The sequence below is a fragment of the Macaca nemestrina genome, chromosome 14 (assembly GCF_043159975.1).
Source record: "Macaca nemestrina isolate mMacNem1 chromosome 14, mMacNem.hap1, whole genome shotgun sequence".
NCBI lineage: Eukaryota > Metazoa > Chordata > Mammalia > Primates > Cercopithecidae > Macaca > Macaca nemestrina.
In genome coordinates this window covers 115,552,675-115,558,674 of record NC_092138.1, presented here as the reverse complement: position 1 = coordinate 115,558,674, position 6,000 = coordinate 115,552,675, and positions in this window count along the sequence as shown.

Below are 6,000 nucleotides of genomic sequence, written 5' to 3'. Positions count from 1 at the left end.
CTGCTCCCCAGATGGGCTGGGCCAGGCATTGGAAGCTACTGGTGCAAGGATAGGGGAGGATGAAGGCCCTGTCCAGCCTCCTGCCCCTGAGGATGGAGCTCCCTCTTCTTCATGGGCCTGGGACCTGTCTCTCTGTCACCGAAGTGGGTTCCACTGCATCAGTGTCACCCCTGGGGACAGTGAGGAGGTGTCTGAATCCTCGGGGATTCAGCTCCAAGGGCCTGGTCTTTCAGTGCCTTCCTGCTCTGGTAGCAGATAAGGGTCCCTCAGGACAGGCCCTGGGCCAGAAGGAGAGGAACAAGGAGGGAGGGAGGAGGGAAGGAGGGAGGGAGGGAGGAGGAAGGAAAGAGAAAGGGAGGAAGGAAGGAGGGAAGGAGGGAGGGAGGAGGAAGGAAAGAGAAAGGGAGGAAGGAAGGAGGGAGGGGGAAGGAAGAAGGAAGACGGGAAAGAGGGAGGAAGGTGGAAGGAAGGAGGGGAGGAAGGGAGGGGGAAGGAAGAAAGAAGGAGGAAAGGAGGAAGTGGAAGGGAAGTGCGGAGGAAGGAGGGAGGAAGGGGGAAGGGGAAGGAGCGAGGGGGAAGGAGGAGGGGAAGGAAGGAGGGGGAAAGAAGGAGGGAGGGAGGGAGGGGAAGGAAGGGAGGTGGGAAGGAGGGATGGAGGAAGGGAGAAGGAGGGAGGAGAGGGGGGAAGGAAGAAGGGAGGAAGGAAGGAGGGGGAAGGAGGGAGTGGGGAGGGAGGGAGGTGGGAGGGAGAAGGAAGGAGGGAGGGAGGGAGAAGGAAGGAGGGAGGGAGGTGGAAGGAGGGATGGGGCAAGGAAGAAGGGAGGGGAAAGGAAGGGAGGTGGGAAGGAGGAAGGAGGGAGGGAAAATAAAGGGAGGTTGGAAGGAGGGAGGGAGGAAGGGGAGGGAAGAAGGAGGGAGAGGGAAGGAGAGAGGAAGAAGGAAGGAGGGGTAAGGAAGGAGGGAGGGAAGGGAAGGAAGGGAGGGGGAAAGAGGGATGTAGGAAGAAGAAAGGAGGGAAGAAGGAGGGAGGGGGAAGGAAGGAGGGAGGAAGGAGGGAGGGAAGGGGAAGGAAGAAAGAAGAAGGGAAGAGGGGAGGCAGAGAGAAGGAAGAAGGAAGGTGCTAAGGAGGGAGGATGGTGGAAGGAAGGAAAGAGAGAGGGAGGAAAGAAGGAGGGAGGGGAAGGAAAAGGAAGGAGTGAAGGGTAAGGAAGAAGGAAGGTGGCAAGAAGGGAGTGAGAAGGAAGGAGGGAGGGGGAAAGAAGGATGGAAGGGGAAGGGGAAAAGAGGAGGGAGGGAGGGGAAAGAAGACAGGAGGAAGGAAGGAGGGAGGGGGAAAGAAGGAGGATGGGAGTGGGGAAGGAAGGAGGAAGGAAGGATAGAGGTAGGAAAGAAGGTAGGAGAAGGGGGAAGAAAGGAGGGAAGGGGTAAGGAGGTAGGGAGCGGTGAGGAAGGAGGGAGGGAGAAAAGAAAGAGGGTGAAGGGGGAAGGAAGGAGGGAGGGGAAAGGAGGGAGGGAGGGGCAAAGGAAGGAGGGAGGAAAGGCGGCGGTAGAAGGGGGAAGGAAAGAGGGGTGGAAGAGGGAAGGAGGGAGGGGGAAGGAAGGAGAAAGAAGGGAAGGAGGGGGGAAGGAGGGAGGAAGGAGGGAGGGATGGGGAAGGTTGGAAGGAGGCATGGGGGAAGGATGGAAGGAGGGATGGGGAAGGATGGAGGGAGGGATGGGGAAGGATGGAGGGAGGAAGGAGGGAGGGAGGGGAAAGAAGGAAGGGAGAAGGAGGGAGGGAAGGGGAAGGAGGAAGGGAGGGGGGAAGAGGGAGGGGGAAGGAAGAAGGCAAGGGGAGGTAGGAAAGAAGGAAGGAGAAGGGGGAAGGAAGGAGGAGGGGGAAGGAGGGAGCAAGGAGGTAGGGGAGGAGGGAAGGAAGGAAGGAGGGAGGAAAGAAGGAGGGAGAAGGGGGAAGGAAGGAGGAAGTGGGGAAGGAGAGGAAGGAGAAGGAAGGACGAGGGAAGGAGGGAGGGATGGGGAAAGGAAGGAGGGGGCAGAGGGAGGAGGGAGGGGGAGAGGGGAGGGGGAAAGGAATGATGAGGGGGGAAGGAGGGAGGGACAAAGAAGGAAGGAGGAAGGGGGAAGGAGGGGAGCAAGGAGGTAGGGAGGAGGGAAGGAAGGAGGGAGGGAGGAAAGAAGGAGGGAGAAGGGGAAGGAGGGAGGGAGGGGGAAGGAGGGAGGGAGGAAAGGAGGGAGAAGGGGGAAGAAAGGAGGGAGAAGGGGGAAGGAAGGAGGGAGAAGGGGGAAGGAAGGAGAGAGAGAGGGGGAAGGAGGGATGGAGGGGGAAGGAGGGATGGAGAGAGAAGGAAGGAGGGGGAATGGGGAGGGATGGGGGAAGGAAAGGAGGGGGGAGGCGGAAGGATGGAAGGAGGGGGAAGGAAGAAGAGAGGAAGAGGGAAGGGGGGAGGGAGGGGAAGGAAGGAGGGAAGGGGGGAATTAAGGAGAAAGGAGGGAAGGAGGCAGGGAAGGAAGGAGGAAGGAGAGGAGGAGGGAGGAAGAAGGGAAGGGGAAGGAGGGAGGGGGAAGGAGGGAGTGGGGGAAGGAGTGAGAACAAAGGAAGACCATTGAGTCTCCTCTCTTGTGCTTCCAAATGCCCCCACTGACCCACACAGGGTCTCTGCCCTGCCCTTGGACCTCAAGGGCTCCGTTCCTCACCTTGGAGGGCACCATGGTACCTGACCTTCCCCATCCCCCATAATGGGAAAAGCCACGTCATGGATCCCAGGCCCTGGAACCTGGGCCCACCGTCCTGTGCTTCTCCAGAGGTGGGCCCTGGGTCAAATCTCCAAGGGCTCCTGCTCTCCACCCTTTGCTCAGGGAACCAAGTCGCCTGGCCTCCTCCACCGATACCCTGCATTACAGCCTCTTCACACCAAAAGAAAGGAATAAGTGGCTGCTTCCTCCTAAAGCATTTTCTGGGTGAAGGCCCTGGTCACAACAGCCCTGGAAAGTGGGCAGTTTGTCCTCACTTTGGAGGTGGGGAGATGGGGAAACTGAGGCTCGGAGAGGGCAGGACCCGCCTCCCTCCCTCCCTGCACCTGCTGCAGGCCAAGCCTACCTGGCACCCAGTAGGGCTGTGAGCCCAGCTTCCGAACAGCTGACCACGGAGGCTTCCTGGTGAAACTGGGATGAAGCCGGCTCCTGACTGGACCGCCTGCTGCAGTGAGCGGGGGTATGGCTGGGTGGCGGAGTGCCCAGCTGATTCTAACTCCCGGTAATTAACCCCACTGCCGGAAGCCACTGTGGCCCCTACGGGCCTGGAGGAGCAAGAAGGGACTGGAGGACCCGCGCTGTCCCAGCGTCGCCAGCAGGGGGCAGGGCTGCCTCACGCCGTGGGCACCGCAGCGGGCGCCGGGGCATCTGTCCTTGTGGGTCCTTGGGTTTCTAATCAGGTCCTTCATAACCGAGGGGGTGGGATGGGGCCTGGTCCTGCCTCGGCCTCCCTTTGGGCAAACTCCTTCCTCTGGGGGCCTTTGTGAGCTGTGGGGACACAGCCCCGCAGGGGCTGCGGGTTCCCTCGGGGCATCTTTGCAGAGGGGACTCGCTGCGGAAAGGCAGGTAGAAAATGCCACACTCAATGGCCTGCCCGCCCCGATGCTGTCTGAGTCCCTGCTGGGGGGCAGCTGTGCCCATCTGAGAGTCCAGGGGACTGGGCTGCAGGCTCTATGCGGCCCTTCCACGCCCCAGTCCCTTCCTCCTGAGGCCCCTGAGACTTCCCTGACGTCTGCTCACCTGGGTGCAGCTGTCTTCAGGCACAGCAATGACCCTCCTCCGCCCTGAGTGTATCTGCCTGTACACAGTGCAGGGGCTGCCCCGTTCTCTCAGGAGGTGCTGTCAGGATGCACCCCATTCCCCACGCCTGCCCTTCCTCCCATTACGCTGTCTGCTGGCTGATGGCAGAGACAGAAGCACAGGGAGCTCAGCAGCACCCATCCAGGAGCCATGTGTCCCTGCCCCCACCGCAGGCGCCTGAGTCCCTGCCCCTCCCTCGACTCTCGGTTCACAAACCTCCAGCCCACACTGGCTCGCTGTCGCTGCCTGAGCGTGCTGGTGAGGAACTTATCAAGCCCAGCATCTCTGGTCCAGAGGGACAGCCCTGGGCAAGAGTCGCCGTGGCAACCAGATGCCACAGGGAGGCCCAAAGCTGGGTTGTCCTGCGATGCCATGCCAGCCAGCAGCCTGGAGTTTCTGCCTGGCTGGTGGGAGCACGGGGAGGTGTTCACGTCCCTGGAGGGGCACCAAACTCCCCCCACGCTCACCCCAGGAAGTCCCGTAGTAACGCCTCGCCCCATTATTAAAACCAGCACCAAGGCCCTGGGAACCCGTGGGGAGCTTCCCCTTCCTGGGGTTCTCCCAGAGCCCCGAGGGCTCTGTGTCCTGCACCCACATACCTGAGCTTTCCCTTTTTGTCCCTGCGCCCTGGCCTGAGAACGCCGAGGGCTCACTCACCCCAAGGACGGGTGTCTGTGGAGGCTGTGCCCAGAGTCCAGGGGACCACCAGGGGACAGAGCCAGGTTCCAACCGCTGGTGTCTCACACAGCAGCACTCAGCCATGTGCGCACATGTGCAGCAGGACGGGAGCCCCTCAACAGGGAGGCCACAACCCAGCTCCAGAGGCCCCAGGGTCGACCCCTTTTCCAGACCATGGAAGAGGCCCACATGCTTCATGTGTGTAAGATTATATGCAGAGAACATGGGTGGGCCAGACCCAGGAGGCCAGGTCGGCAGAGGGCTGTGCCAATGAGGAGAAAGCAGGTGGGCACTTCGAGGACTCTGCCCTCCCTCGGGGTCCACTCACACTTGGGCCCCTCTGGAGAAGCCCAGGCTGGTCTTGGTGGGCAGAGCCGAGGCCCTGGCAGAGGAGGGTGTGCAGCCCGGGGAGCCTCCTCTGGATCCGCAGCTGGGACCCAGGGCGGCTCATAAGATGGCAAAGTGAGTCCAGACTCCTGTGGCACCCACCATTCAGCCACAGTTCAGGGCCAGGGAGTGACCCAGAGTTTCAGGGCACAGCTGCCGTTCCCAGGAAGAGGGAGAATGGTGGGTCCTGACTCCACCAAGGGAGGCTGGCTCAGCCCCGCCCCCACGACCCCCACTGCTCTGTCGAGCCTTCCAGGACTGAGTGCAAGTGTGTATGTTCCTGAGTGTCAGTGTGTGTGCACAGGAGCGTGTATGGGTGTGTGTGCCTGGGGGTGTGTATGGGTGCGTGCATGAGCGGCTATGGGTGTGTGTGCATGGGATTATTGGTGTACATATGAAAGCATGTATGTGTGCATGAGAGCGTGCATGGGTGTGTACATGAGTGTGTGCATGGGAATATGGGTGTGTGTGGGGTGTATAGGTGTGTGTGCATGGGAGCGTGTATGGGTGTGTACGAGCGTGTATGGGTGTGCATGGGAGTGTGTGTGTGCATGGCAGTGTGTATGGGAATGTGTATGGGAGTGTGGGTGTGCATGAGTGTGGGTGTGTGGGTGTATGGGAATGTGTATGGGAGTGTGGGTGTGTACATGAGCATGTATGGGTGCGTGCTTGGGAGTGTGGATGCATGGGAGCGTGTACGGGTGCGTGCATATGAAAGTGTGTATCGGTGGTTGCACGGGCATGCATGCGTGTGTACATGGCAGCAGTTGTGCATGGGTGTGCATGCCAAAGCATGTGTGTGAGCACGTGATGTGTGCATGCATATGAATGGGTGCAAGGGTGCATGTGAGCGTGTCTGTGCGGGTGTCTGAGTATGCAAGTGTGTGAATGTGTGTGTGCTCATGAGGGGAATGCCATCAGGAAGCCCCTGCCCTTCAGGTGGCAGGCCCTTCCATTTTAATTCTCACCCAGGAGCCACCCTTGCTTTGGGCACAGGCCACACGGCCCTCTGCCCACCATCACAGGGCAGGACCTGGACCCTCAGAGCCCCACTCCCCATCTTCACTGTGTCTGGTGCTTCTCGTGGAGGGTGCCTGGCTGGAC